Genomic DNA, 15299 nt, shown 5'->3' on the forward strand with positions numbered 1-15299 from the left:
TAAACCTGTCTGGATGACTTTGATGAAGAGGCGATCTACTGGATGAAGAGGAGGAGCCGCATACACGTATACACAAACACACAGAGACAAACGAGCAGCCACATTTATTAACTTATCAAAGATGAGAAGCTTCATTCAGCACAACATGCACACATCAAGGTAAGTTTACCGGCTGTTTGATTGTTTCATTTATTCGAGCCGTTTTCAGCTCGGCGGCGGCGAACATAAACTTTCCGGGTGGCTGGAAGTGAAAAGGCTTTTGTTTCAAAACCCCAAGCAACATTTCTGATCAAAGTAACTTTAATATTATCTCAAAAAAATAGCGGTTAAGCTAGAAAGTAACTCAAAATCACTTAAACAAAGAATAAAAGTCCGTTCGCAGCGATAAGGCTCAAAATAAATCGAACTTCCCGGATTGAGCCTTTGTCACAATGATACAATGTAACTTTTGATCTTTGATTTCCCGCTTTGTTGTGGTGGTTAATTATACATAAATCTGAACTCTAGATTAATATTTCTCAATTATGTGTGATATATTTTCAATCTGTGCTTCGTAAATGCTTTCAATGGATATAAACCCTGTTGGGATCTCAGGTTGAACCTCTTACTTGTTGCATTGTGCTTCATTGAGTTTTTTATGTAACTCTGACCCACAATGGGATTTGTAGGTAATACGGTTTATGGTCACATTTAAGTTGACAATCACATGAAGCTTCAAGTGTTCGTGTATTACCATCATAAAGTAATAATACAATGCACAGCCTGGTAGCTCTTTATTGTCTTTGGAAAAATCAATGGGATGGTGGTCATCCCTGTCTGGACTCTAGGATTGGCCTTTTTTCTCAACTCTGATTGACTTCTATCCTCCTACTGTCTGTTCATCAGACATGGAAAAACCCCAATCATCACCAAGACCAGAAACTTGACAGGAAGCGAAAGAAATTTTTGCGTGTCATGTGTTAGCGTTGTTTTTCACGCTGTTATTTTTGCTTGTGAATGTAGCGTGAGAGCCTTGAAGCAACTGAAGATTGGTGTCTTTGAGTTGAACAACCTTTAAAAACATCATGAAATCAGAATGTACTTTTTCAATCCACTTTCCTGGTCTTGAACAACTCACAAATGCGTGTCACTCCAAATAGAAATATGTTTGTCTTCATATTAATCCCAATATCCTGGCCAATATTTGGCCGATTAACTGAAGTGTCAATTCTACATGTAAATGTTCTTCTGTTTTAGATAATCCTGGAAATTCATCTTATTATGGGAGCAAATTGGGTTTCATGTTGACTTTAATGATTTGTACTTTATGTAACATGACAGCATAATAGAGGGGATGGGTTTATATTGAGAAACTCTTCAGTGACTAGCAGACGTGAACAGGAAGTTGATACTTGCTGATGAATGTAGACGTAGTCATAGGAAATTCAGGTTGCCAGGAGTGTTAGACGGTTGGGTGTCCCTGCCCTATTTACTCTTTCTCTCTCTTTCTTTTTTTCAGTCTCTATTTTAAAGAGTTATTGTGAAGTTGAGAGGGCGGCCCACAAAGCTTTTTTTGTTGCACCATATGTGCACTGACGTATTGAAAGGGAACCACTGAATGAGAGACCTGAAAGTAGGGCTGGGCAGTATAGCTGTACAAATATCACAATATTTTTCAGCCTTTAATATTTAAAGGGTTAGTTCACCCAAAAATGAATATTACATCACTTCATGTCGTTCCACACCAGTAAGACCTTCGTTCATCTTCGCAACAAAAATAAGATATTTTTAAAATCCGATGGCTCAGTAAGGCCTCTATTGCCAGCAAGTTAATTTACACTTTCAGATGCTCAGAAAGGTACTAAAGACACATTTAAAACAGTTCAATGTGACTACAGTGGTCTACCATAATATTATAAAGTGACGAGAATACTTTTTGTGCTCCAAAAAAACAAAATAATGACTTTTCAACAATATCTAGTGATGGGCGATTTTAAAACACTGCTTCGAATCTTTTGTTTCGAATCAGTGGTTCGGAGCACCAAAGTCACGTGATTTCAGCAGTTTGACACACGATCCGAACCACTGATTCGAACAAAAGATTCGTAAAGCTTCGTAGCTTCATGAAGCAGTGTTTTGAAATCGGCCATCACTAGATACTGTTGAAAAGTCGTTATTTATTTATTTATTTTTGAGCACATAAGGTATTCTCGTCGCTTTATAATATTTAGGTTGAACCACTGTACTTACATGAACTGTTTTCAATATGTTTTTAGTACCTTTCGGGGCATTGAAAGTGTAAATTAACTTGCTGGCAATGAAGGCCTCACTGAGCCATCGGATTTTATCGAAAATATCTTAACTTGTGTTCTGAAGATGAACGAAGGTCTTACAGGTGTGGAACGGCATGAGGGTGAGTAATGAATGACATTATTTTCAATTATGAGTGAACTACCCCTTTAATATATATCTCATTAGTTCTATTTTGCTCTCAAATGGCTTAAATATACAGGGTTAGGGTTTTTTTTTTGTCCTCAACCAAAGTAATCATTTCAAACAAATCATTGCAAAATAAATCTCAATGCACTTTATTTACTTAATTAATACACTGAAGAGTTGTTTATATATTCATTTAATTTACATGCATTAATATAACAAATGCAGTATTATTTCAACCCTATACAATGCTTGATTCTCATCTCTATTTTTTCCTCCTTTTATATTTTAAATTCTGATTTACTGTAAAGCACTTTGTTTTAACTACGGCACTCTGGGCAACTCAATAATGACTATCCTTAGCCATTGGCTAATAAATTCTTAGTATTTACTCGCCAGCGTCTGTGTTAAAGGCTAAGTATAAGTTTAGCATAGATATATTTTCACTCGCTGAACATTGAGCACTTGAGAGTTTTGCTCTCCATCAAGCGATCTGTACTATTTTAGTGATGTACCGCAAACTCTAGTGTGAGGACACATGACTCTTTACTGAGAGCACTGTATTTCTCACACACACACAAAAGGATAGACAGATAGATAGATAGATAGATAGATAGATAGATAGATAGATAGATAGATAGATAGATAGATGGATAGATAGATGGAAAGAGAGTCTCACCACGCAGAATCAACTCACTACATGTAAACAATATTTTTTTTTGTATTTTCCTGTCAAAATAACAGGGATCATTTGGAATTAGTCAGCTTTTAAGAACAAGCAGAAGGTATAATGGTTTCTCTGGTAGTGGGGTTTTACTATGTAGCCTTAAAAGGCACATTTTCGGCCTTCAATAATTTTTGAAATATTTATAAATGTTTGTCTTCAACGACAGCAATCATATCAAACAAAGTCTCATTTTTTTGCAGGGTTTTTTTTTTTTTTTTTTTGGAAGAATATTTAACTATTTAATTTATATGCATATAAACAAACCACAATACATCTATTTTTACTTAAAGGATTAGTTCACTTTCAAATAAAATTGTCCTGATAATTTACTTACCCCCATGTCATCCAAGATGTTCATGTCTTTCTTTCTTCAGTCAAAAAGAAATTAAGGTTTTTGATGAAAACATTCCAGGATTATTCTCCTTATAGTGGACTTCAATGGAGCCCAAATGGTTGAAGGTCAAAGTGACAGTTTCAGTGCAGCTTCAAAGGGCTTTAAACGATACCAGACGAGGAATAAGGGTCTTATCTAGTGAAACGATCAGTCATTTTCGAAAAAAATGTAAATGTATATGCTTTATATAAACAAATGATCGCCTTCTGAGTGGTTCTGCCAAAACCACACTTACAGCGTAAGCTTTTTGAAGAATACGTATGTCCTACGCCTTCCCTATTCAACTTACAGAAAAAATGAAAATGGAACTGGCACTGCGTTCGTTCTTTCATCCTTTAAACCTTTATGAAAAATGCTAAGCTGAGATTTCAGACAATTTTTGCAGAATAATAATCGCTGCATCAGAGTTTTGAATTGATTCACTTCTGAGATTCAATTACTCAAAGAAATGAATCGAACATACTAGTTTTGCTACTAAAGTTTAAAGAGATGCTACTGAATACTATAGTATTTATTATAGTAAATTGTAGTATACTGTATTATAGTATTTTCAACACTTTGTTAATAAATGCTACAGCATACTGTAGTATTAACTATAGTGCACTAATAAACCTTTAATAAATACTGTAGTATACTTTAGTTTTTTACTACAGTAAACTGTAGTGTATAATACACCCTATAGTTGTAGAAAACTTAGTACAGTATTGGGTAAAATAATTTGTTTATATTACTATAGTTGTTATATTATTGTTATATTACCACAGCAATTTGTTTATATTACTATAGTTGTTATATTACCACAGCAACTATAGAATTACCACAACAAATAATTCAAGTACTTTACTGTAGTATGGCTCAAAAACACTAGAGTATTTACATAAATTACTATAGTATTTTTTTCAAGTTATCACTCTCTCTAGTTGTGAGAGAAGATAGGATTGCAAAATTTTATAGCGTATTTGTGAAATAAAATAAATATTAATTAAATTATCGCAGTATTAATTTTCGTTTTATATTTTTAATTGCATCCAAACTATGTAAACATTCAATTCAATATCACCTTAGTTCTTTATTTTCTTCTGTAATGGATGAATATGAAGCCATTAGTGATCTAGAAACTAGTGACTTCATATCCGTCCATCATAAGAGCCAAGTAATGACTATTGACGAGCAGATGGCAAGAATTAGATCCATTTTCTCCGAGAGGTTCACAAAAAAAAACGCCTTCCTCTCGAAAATCTGCAAGATTTGCAGATGGCATTGGAATGCTTCCCTAATTTAGTGAAACATCCTCCGTGGTCTGGTCACTCATATGTTTCACTGTGGTGAAGACAGGCTTTTAATCTAGAAGGTGCCCCAAAGTAGCCTGACAGCAATGCATTATGGGTGTGTCGTTTTTTTGGAGGGGGCGAGGAAAGATAAAAGCTTTCAAGCATCAAGCAAACCGACCAAACTTTGCGGTGCGCAGTCGAGATGACGCACACGTGGTAGAAGAGGACGGAAATTGTTAAAGCTAAGCTTGGACGGTCTTGCTAGTTTCCCCGCGTTCAATGCACGCAGTCGATCCAAGTTTATAAATAACTCTAATTATAGAGCACATGAAGAAATGAGTCTAGCCGACACACATTCGGTCGCTGTTTTGCATTAACCCCTTCTAAACAACGATAGCCTGACATTTTTGGCTGTTTAGGTCATCTGAATAACGGGGCGTTTATTGTCTAACCTTTAGTCAGAGAGACAATGTGCTCATACTGTCCCGGAGATGAATGGGAGTCTCCATTTGCGCTACTGTCAGCGGGTTGGTAATGGTGTGGTTTTGATGTTGGACTGCCAATTGATCTCATGCAGGAAGCGGCCGGTCTGAGAGGAAAGTGGCCGGAGCGTTTCGAGTGCCAGAGAGACTTCATTAAACGCCTCCTCAGTCCTCCGTCGCCAGTCGAGTAGAGCTCATTAACCGTGGCTGTTAGCGTCGACACAGCTGCGAGGTTTCTGTTGACTTTTGCTTGATTATCGACGCCGTTTGTTTAGTAAACGGGCAAACATTGCGCCATTCTCCTCTTCATTTGATGTAAACACGCCGCAGGAGGTTGAAGCCCGCGAAATGGGCCAACGGTCGTAAAATAAATCAAACAAAAATATGTTGTTTTGAATACACAAATTAAGTGCTTTTTTTTTTTTTTTTTTTTTTTTTTTGCATCGTGACATTATTTTAATGTCGGTTTTGCGCATTCCACCCAATATTAACAGCATATAATTATTATTAGTAAATTCTTATTAATAAAATATCTTATTGCTTTTTTATTTATTTATTTTTGCATGATGTTAATGAGAAATTTGTGGGTAAATGTGTGTGATAGTCATGAATGTAATGCACAATTATATATATATATATGGTCCTAAAATAGGCTTCCTTTAATTTTTTTGGGATGAAATAAGATATATAAGAGGGTTATGAGGGTTTGTTTTTATTTTTGAAAGAAATTAAAGGATTAGTCCACTTTTAAGAAATTAAGGTTTTTGATGAAAACATTCCAGGATTTTTCTCCATATAGTGGACTTCAATGGCCTCCAGACGGTTGAAGGTCAAAATTACAGTTTCAGTGCAGCTTTAAACGATACCAGAGGAGGAATAAGGGTCTTACGTGGAAACGGGAAGTACGTTCAAGGCGATATTTTGTTTATAAAGCATAAACGGTTGTATTTTTCCGAAAATGACAGATTGTTTCGCTAGATAAGACCCTTATTCCTCGTCTGGTATCGTTTAAAGCCCTTTGAAGCTGCACTGAAACTGTAATTTTGACCTTCAACCGTTTGGAGGCCATTGAAGTCCACTATAAGGAGAATAATCCTGGAATGTTTTCATCAAAAACCTTAATTTCTTTTCGACTGATGAAAGAAAGACATGAACATCTTGGATGACATGGGGGTGAGTAAATTATCAGGAAAAGTTTATTTAAAAGTGGACTAATCCTTTAATACTTTTATTCGGCATGGATGCAATAAATCATTCAGAAGTGACAGTAAAGGCGTTTATAATGTTGCCAAAGATTTCCATTTCAAATGTATCATGGTTTCCACAACAATATGAAGCAGCACAGCTGTTTTCAACATTGATAATAATCAGAAATCTTTCAGCAAATCATCATATTAGAATGATTTCTGAAGGATCATGTGACACTGAAGACTGGAGTAATGATGCTGAAAATTCAGCTTTGATCACAGGAATAAATTACAACATTCACATAGAAAACAGCTATTTTACATTGTAATAATATTTTACAATATTACTGTTTTTACAATATTTTTGAAATGCAGACTTGCTGAGCATAACAGACTGATTGTAAAAGCATAAAAAAATCTTACTGACCCCAACTTTTGAACAGTAATGTATGTAAATTGTATGTTTAATCGTTTCTTTATCTTTGTGCAGCCGAGGGAAAACATCAGTGAAAACCAGAGAGTTTTTAGGTCTTCTTTAGTTGTGTTCTCATGCCGAACGCCACACAGGCAAAAGTAAGTCATCGAGGCGAGGCTGCCGGTGACGTGACATTCCTTTTGGATATGCCAGCTAATCCCAGAGCTCATGTAATGACTGCGAGCAGCAGACCAACAGAAACATTCAGTGATTGGAAAGCACTTAAAGAGCCAAACGGAGTCTGGGGCCGTAATATCAGGAGATTTAGGAGGAGCAGTTAATGTCTTCAAGATGTTTTCAGAGCAGAGCAGATGACATGATGCAGCTTTGGCTTCTGTTTGACCAGTTTTTAAAGGCTAATTGGCGTTCTGGTCGAAAACAATCTTGACCTATACGTTTGATCGAGTATTTAGCTGCAAAATGCATGCATGTACTTGTGTTTTTCTGTAGATTTAAGACTTCAAAATTCAAAAGATGAAGAAATTATGAAAGGGTCCTATTATGATTTTTTTTCCAAAGCACAAAGTCCCTCCAGTGGGAATTATTCTCTATATCAGTGTCACTGTTTCTGAACTCCCTGAAACGCCTGCAACAATGGAAAATATGGGGAAAATAATGAAGATTCAAGCATTAAAATCTGTTCTAGTAGAGCCCAAAAACAACATCAATTATTTAAATGCATCTTAAAGTTGCAACAAACAGGCTCATATTTGACTCCGATTTAGATGAACTATTCCTTGACTTTTTTTCACCTCTTTCCATGGTTTTGCATGAGTTGCACGTTCTGCTTTCTTTGGATCATAATCAGGAAATCCCCTTGGACAGAGGTGACCTTTAGGATCAAAAATGTAAGCTTATCTCGGTTTGACGTCATGGCTGGTTCATACGGAGCTTGTATATTGGGCTGCTCATCATTAACTATCTGCACGTTTTCTGTCAGAGTTGTATACAGAGTTTTGCCCTGGAGCGTTTAGGTGGCCCGTGTTTTCTCAGGCACGTCCAGGAGACTGTTCGCATGCAAATGGCACAGAGACCGCGTGTCGGCCTAATACTAAATGATTCAATAACAATGAAAACAGTCGTTATGTCAGAGCAAACAATGCTCGGCACAGTGTATAATTTTGAGTGATTTACATCTGGAAAAAAAGATGAAATGTGAGATTTCTTTCTTTTTTTAGAAGAGTTTGTAGTTTAAAGAGGTCCTAATATGCCTAGATTGAGTTTTGGGGCTCTACTAGGACAGGTTTTCATGCTTAAATGTTAGAGAAAAATTTTATTCTCCATTGTTGTTGCTCCTCTCTTCCCAGTCTGTCAGTAACTATCTGTTTAGCTCCTGTCTCTATGAAGCCCCTCCTTCTGAAAAGCTGAATGTGCTCTGATTGGTCGACTGGACCAAATTGGCAAACTTTAAAGGGTTCCTATAATGCCCCCTTTACAAGATGTAATATAAGTCTCTGGTGTCCCCAGAATGTGTCTGTGAAGTTTCAGCTCAAAATACCCCACAGATCATTTATTATGGCTTGTCAAATTTGCGCCTATTTGGGTGTGAGCAAAAACATGCTGTTTTTGTGTGTCCCTTTAAATGCAAATGAGCTGCTGCTCCCGACCCCCTTTCTAGAAGAGGGCGGAGCTTTAACAGCTCAACAACAACAAAGCTGGAGAATCTCACGCAGCCAAAATGAGGATTGTCAGTAACGGTGTTCAGCCTTACATTGTTCAAACTGGAGTCGACACTGATGGAGAGACTCAGGAAGAAGTTACAACTTTTAGACGTTTCTGAATGGTTAGTGGATAAATTTATGTAGTTGCTGTGGAGATGATTCAACTCATCGACTAGCATGTGCCGTCATGTTCATCTTTTGTGCAAATCCAGTGTTGAATTGACCTTCGTTTGTAAAGCAGTAAAATGACGGCATGACAACAACACTATACTACAACAACTCTTCCTCTTCTCTAAAGCAGCCCAACATGGCCACACCCCCTCTGTTGCATGTTCCCGGGGGCGGGGTTTATGTAAATGTTGGGGTTTGTGATGTCACCAACCCAGGAAGAAGCTTATTGTAGTCCCTACCAGCCGTTTCATGGATTCCTTAAAAAGCTATTTCTGTAAAAGAAAATATCTCCCTTTGCTTTGAACTTTGAGCGTCGTAACTTTGCAAGATGTTGTTTATGCTCAAACGGCAACATTACACACTAACTAAAGTTAAAAAAGTGAAATCATAATCAACCAGCCTTTAAAACAATTTGAAAATGCTATTTTATTTGCTCCTACAAGTGGTGCAAAAAATGACCTTTTAATAAAGTCGGCATGAAACAGAAGTTGCGCTAGACTTGTCTTCCATATTGTGCTGTATATCCGAATGAAAGGGCTTTTTGAACAAGAAAAAATGTAGGGCGGGGCTTGATTTTGTGGTTGTGGTTTGCTATTGGTGGATCTTGTGAGTGACAGGCTGCCCCACCCTCGAGAAGAAATGTCACTGCAAGAGGGACGGAAATTTATTCTGATTCAACATTATGAGGAACATGAATTTAAAATGTGCATGGATAAATCATTTATAATAAACACTGCAATATTCCATAAAAAAAAACTAAAATTGTCAAATTTGATTTCATGGTTGTATAATAATGTATAACTCTAGCTCAAGTAACATAAGATTCAATAAAACTGTAGTTTAAAGCTGGGACTTTATTAAAGAGTGATTTGCATCACTGTAGCCTTCTTTATATCTTGTGCTTTTCGAGACTGCAGGGTTTTTCTGTCTCCAGTAACGGCTTGTTCCTGTGGTGAACTGCGATAGGATGGTGAAACTAAAGCTGGCGCACATGTGCATCTGCAGGAGGTCCAGGCCGTTGAGATTGTGTCCCGCTGTGGAAACTACTGCCGATGTTTTATTGAGCTCCGCTCAGACTGGAGTTGATTTCTCACAGGAGTTGGAGGCGTTTCTTGACCCACTACTGCCTCTTTACATTACTTGAGCTTCCTTTCACGAAACTACTAAAAACGTTTATAATATTTTCTGGAAAATAAGTTGCACCTTACTATAAGTCACTCCGCAAAAAAATTTGCATTGTTCAGAGGTCAGGTTTTAACACCAAAACAGGTGAAAAATCCCGCAGACTTGCACTGAAGAATCGAGTCATATCTAGAGACCTGTGGGTGGATTCTCGACTTTTTTTGCATATTCAGTCTGATTGAAAAGCATTCAGCGTAGGCCTGAACCAGAAGAAAACGTCCAGCATACGAGACTGATGATGGAGGTGTCGTCCGTAGGGAAGCCTGTGCGCCGCGTGGAGCTTCGTCTTTCCCCTGCCCACGCGTCTGCTAAAAGACTTGCTTCCTAAATGGAGGTGATATTAAAACAAAAGCCCTGTTTCTGTTTCAGCCGCACATTCCACTTCAACGGGCCTTTTCATTCAGAGCGTCTCCAGCTGCATCTGTGCTCCATAAAGAACCTGTGACTGATTTACCTCATGGGTTTCTCTCTCTCTTTCCTCCCCTGGGAGCTCTGCCAACTTGAATGTATCTCTATCCGAGGAAGTGTTGAAGGAGGCCGAAACGTGAGGAGCTGGAGAGTCAACCCCTCTCACGAATCAGAAATCACTCCCGTTGTCCCCTGAAAAGAGGCCAAAACTCTTGTTTTCGTGCCAGTCAGTTGGAGAGATGATCCTGGTGATCTTTTGAAAAGAAGTAACGGCTTTGGTGATGATTTTTTACGGTTCGCTTGTGACTTTGTCTTGCAATTTTTTTTGCAATGTCAGTGATTTTCTAGTCATTTAGCCAAAAACAACTTCATGAAAATGAGAAGAGCATCTCAGATCGGTTCCAAAACCTGGATTGCATCAAGCTTTTGACTACTTAAGTTTTTGATTTATCTTGTTTTTGGCTTGTTCAAATATTTAAAAATGCATTTACTCGAGAAGCAACACTGCATAAGATTTTAAGACTTGTTTTTCAGAGTTTGAAATCTGAATGTAGATTTTTTTTTTACTTGTTTTTAAATTGTTTATATTTAAAAGAAGTGGGAAAAAATCTGCCAAAATGCATGTGTATTAAAGAGACAATCTATGAAAACAAGTCATAATTGTTGTCTAAATTATCTTGTTTTAAGGATACTTAGATGTTTTAACTGAAAAGCAAGACAATATGGTGGAAATAATAGTTGCACTATAAAAAAATGATATGATCAAGAAGTCATGTCATCATTTGTCTTTACACTACTTGTACTTAGGCAATATCAACTTTTTTATATAAGTTATATGAGATTGAGGTTTCAACTTGAGGTTTTAAGTCTAATATAATTTAAGTTCAAATGCCAATACTTATAAATTTAAGGAATGGGTGGACATTACAGCGTAATAATATAATGTTTATTTTACATTCAATATTGTAATGTATCTTTAAAAATCATTCAGAATTATTAAAAATGACTGTTTTACCTTGTTTAGGTGTGGTGTATATATTTATGCTCTTTAAGAGTGTTGTGCCATTAGATAATAGTATTGAATGCATTGTAATGCATTTAGATAATAGACTGCATTACTTTTTTCAGCTGCACTGGTTCTGAACTATTTTTTCCATTCATTTCTCTCTTAGGGATTTTAAAAAAGTCTTTGTTAAAGATTTATAAGCCATGAACAAAGCCACGAGGTGAATCATAGCATTACGAACTTTGATTTGAAGCAAAAAGTATTTGAAAATCGGAAAAAAAGACACGTACATGACTTTGTTTTCAATGGTTTTATTGAGGGAAGGAACTATAAAACTGCTCATTTGATAATGTTGATATGTGTAGAAACTATATATTTTAAGTTTATTGCAAAATATGCATATTTATTGAAATATTCAAGTGAGAGAGACCAACCGGATTATATCATATATGGTGCTTCATGGGAGTGGGTGGAGCTAAAGAGGTGTTTTGTTGCGTTTTGACTCTGATTGGTGGAATTTTCTGTACAGCATCATGGGTAATGTAGTTTTTCACCACAAATTCTACTGTTAAACACAATTGTTTTAAATAATAATACAGGCTAAAGGCTTCAAAAGAAACAAATACCATTGATTAACAACCTTATAACTCACAGTAAGGCTGTCTTTAAGGGCCCTATTTCAACATGGTCTAAAGCGCATGGCTCAAGTTAGTTTAATGATGGGAAAAATGGTCAGCGCGCCCGGCACATGGTCTAAAAGGGTTGTCCTTATTAGGTGTGTTTTGGGCATAATGTGCAATAAACCAATCAGAGTCTCATATCCCATTCCCTTTAAAAGCCAGTTGGCGGATTCGCTATTCACATGGCGGAACTGCACGCGGAAAAACTAAACGCTTCTCTAGCGAGGAAATGGATCGTGTGCAAGGTTAAAGTTTGCAGAGCAGACCAGAAGGAGAAGCTGGATTCTACCAAAGCATGCACACAATAATAATCTTTTACATTGTTATCCTTTTATTTTTAATATTTGTCAAGTTTGTGTGCTGCTTATATCATTAAGTTTACTCATGTTGTGCACCCACCTATAGGCGCATATTACTAACGTGCTGGTCAATGGTGCAGTCAAAATAGCAACACGCCAACAATGCACCTGAACACACCTTGTTTTCAGACCAGCACGCCCATGGGCGAACAGATGGGCGCAAATGCATTTTCTATTTAAACAATGTGGCGCAGGACGTGAAAATGATAACTGCATCGGGCTGAAACTAGCAAAAAAAAACACTTGTTGCGCCACATTGCGCCGGGTGTATGATAGGGCCTTAAAGGTTTATAAGTTATCATTCAAAATCAGTTTCCCTCTGGAGAAAATGAATGGAGTTTTTACTTCCAGAACCCGACTGTCGCACTCTATTCTTGCCAGGCTGCTGCTGCTCCACTTTTATCTCAGGAATGTTCGACTTTCTCTGAAACATGAGGAGTCTGACAGAGATATATTAAACTCTACTCTTTCCCATGGCATTGCATGTTTTTCCTCCTAGTCTCAAGTTCTGCATTATGAAGAGTTAACCTGGCTGGTCTATTTCAGAACAGCTCAGAATGAGCCGTAATGATGATGCTGTTTTTGTGGTCGCAGACTTTATGCATTTATGCATGCCTTGGAGTTTTATTGATTCTGGTTATGGTCAACAGCCAAGTTAGGAGGATGGCCTACTTTCACCCATCTGAGAAACCAGGCTGGAAAAGTTTAGACATTTCCACTGTTTATTTTACAGACTTTAAGGTTTACATTTAGCCATTTTTACCAGTACATTCAGATTTTTTAATGAACTTTTTTACTTGACGAAATGTAAGAAATATAATGCATAAAAATGAGCACTTTGGGCTAGTTTATCGACCCCCTCGTGGTTTGATTTGATCTTGGATAAAAATGTTAGTCTCAATGGATGCCCCACTATGACAAGCCGTCAGAAAATACATCCATTCATTCATGAGGATTTTCCAGAGTAACTTAATTTCGCTCAATATAAGTTGACAGCTGTTTAAGACACTTGGCTCTCGTCTTACCAGGAAATAACTTACATCCTCAAATTTACAGTTAGAACAAGCATACAGTGTTCTGCATCCTCTGTTCTGCCGAGTAGAAATAACTCTGGCAAGACAAAATTCACTAATCTATAAATGAAATAAATGGTGTTGGATAAGCTTAGATTGGTAGGTCAGATTTTGGTTCTTCTAGAAGCCTTTGGGGCATGTGGCCAGTTAGGGCTCCTTGTAAAGCACCTTCAGCGTTGTGCTTCTGTAATGTGACTTATTTCTGACAGGACAGGATTTGATTTCCATTTCAATATGGAAACATAAAAACATATTGCGCTTTGTCAAAATGACCAAAAAAAAAAAAAAGTTTGTGCAATAAGAAAGTAAATAGGGTCTGTTTTGATTTCAGATTGACATAAATGCCACCCCTTTATGTTGCTATGCAGGGATGCGGTTGCCATGCCTGTATTGACACCTATGATGTAGCAGCTGTGGCTTTGTTCTGTATATTTATAGAGATGTGCTGTGTATTACTGGCTAGGATAGGTCAGATACACTGAAACACGGACTATAACCGTGACCACAGTTTCCTGTGAGACACTTTGCTACACAGATGCAATTTTCACTCGTGATCAGTTTATTGCAGGGACAAGCTTTAGGCAGATTAAATAAAGGAGCTGTTTAGTCTGAGTCAGACGCCACGAATAATAATGTCAGATGGAGAGCTGCAGGCCTGAGAAATAAGGGATGGGGCGATGGGTTCATCCAAATAGCACCAGTAATGGCACCTTATCTACGTTTTAATTAAATCCTGAAGCTCTTGTTTTCAAATGATTGATCTAATCGAGATGAATGAGACTTGCTGGAACTTGTTTCAAAACAAAAAGTGGAAGGTTAATAGAAAGAAACAAAGTAGGCCAGTACGTAATGTAGGACTGCAATAGCTAATCAATAAAATCAATAAAAATATCATTATTTGTTGGTTGACTCTGTGTGCTGTCAAGGACACATCTAGATGTCAAGCATCTAGTCAATAAGCGTTGCTTTGCTGTAGTAAACATCTGTATGTTTATAGGAACAAATATTAGTGCTGCAAAATTATTAATCACGATTAATCACATCTAACATAAAAGTTTGTAAATATAATATATAATGTGTGTGTGTGTTTAAATATGAAGATTTCAGATGCAAAAGCCTGAAATCTGAAGTCTTCTAAAATAAGTGTTTTTATCAGGCTCCTGTGTGTAGGTTCAGTAATTTCACTTTAATGGGAATCAATAAGTCCTTTTCATTGCCATTAAAGTGAAACAATGGAACATAAACATAAGAGCCTGATAAAAATGATAATTTTAGAAGCAAATTTCAGATAGAACTCTTCATATATTCTTAAAAAATGCACCTGTATGATTTTTGTCTCATATTTATTATAATGATGATATATCACACAAGTAATGTGTGTTTTGTCGGGAATAGCACAAGTGCAAATATGATTTATTTTATACAGCTGTTCAATAAATATATATTGTTATATTTTAGACACAATATTGTCGCTTATTTTTGGGGCTTTGGTGTGCTGACTTTTTTCTGCTTTTGCTTAATTTTGGCAATGAAAATATTACCTGTAAAGCCAGAGCAGAACTGTTGTGCATCTCTGAGTAACACATCATAGTGTTTCCGAATTAATCCGGGTTTTGAGTGAATCAATCGGATAACCCAATGATTCAATGGCCCATTCATAAAGAGAGACATTTACTTAATTCTTGAATAAATCAGCCGTTTGAACTAATCGAATGAATGAATGACTCAATGACTCATTTAAACATTTACTGCTACCTACTGGTAGTTTAGTTTCTTATTTAGAGTATCACTTCATTAAAGAAATAATT

General features: G+C 36.8%; 1 protein-coding gene across 1 annotated transcript in view; it reads left to right on the forward strand.

Annotated features, from left to right (window-relative positions):
- Positions 1-22: 22 nt before the first annotated feature.
- LOC125263353 (unconventional myosin-IXb) overlaps positions 23-15299 on the forward strand; it is a 54060-nt gene continuing 38783 nt past the window's right edge. Inside the window, 1 exon segment of the mRNA XM_048182367.1 lies at positions 23-159. The gene's annotated coding sequence lies outside the window, so the exon portion shown is untranslated.

This window comes from Megalobrama amblycephala, linkage group LG2 (assembly GCF_018812025.1).
Source record: "Megalobrama amblycephala isolate DHTTF-2021 linkage group LG2, ASM1881202v1, whole genome shotgun sequence".
NCBI lineage: Eukaryota > Metazoa > Chordata > Actinopteri > Cypriniformes > Xenocyprididae > Megalobrama > Megalobrama amblycephala.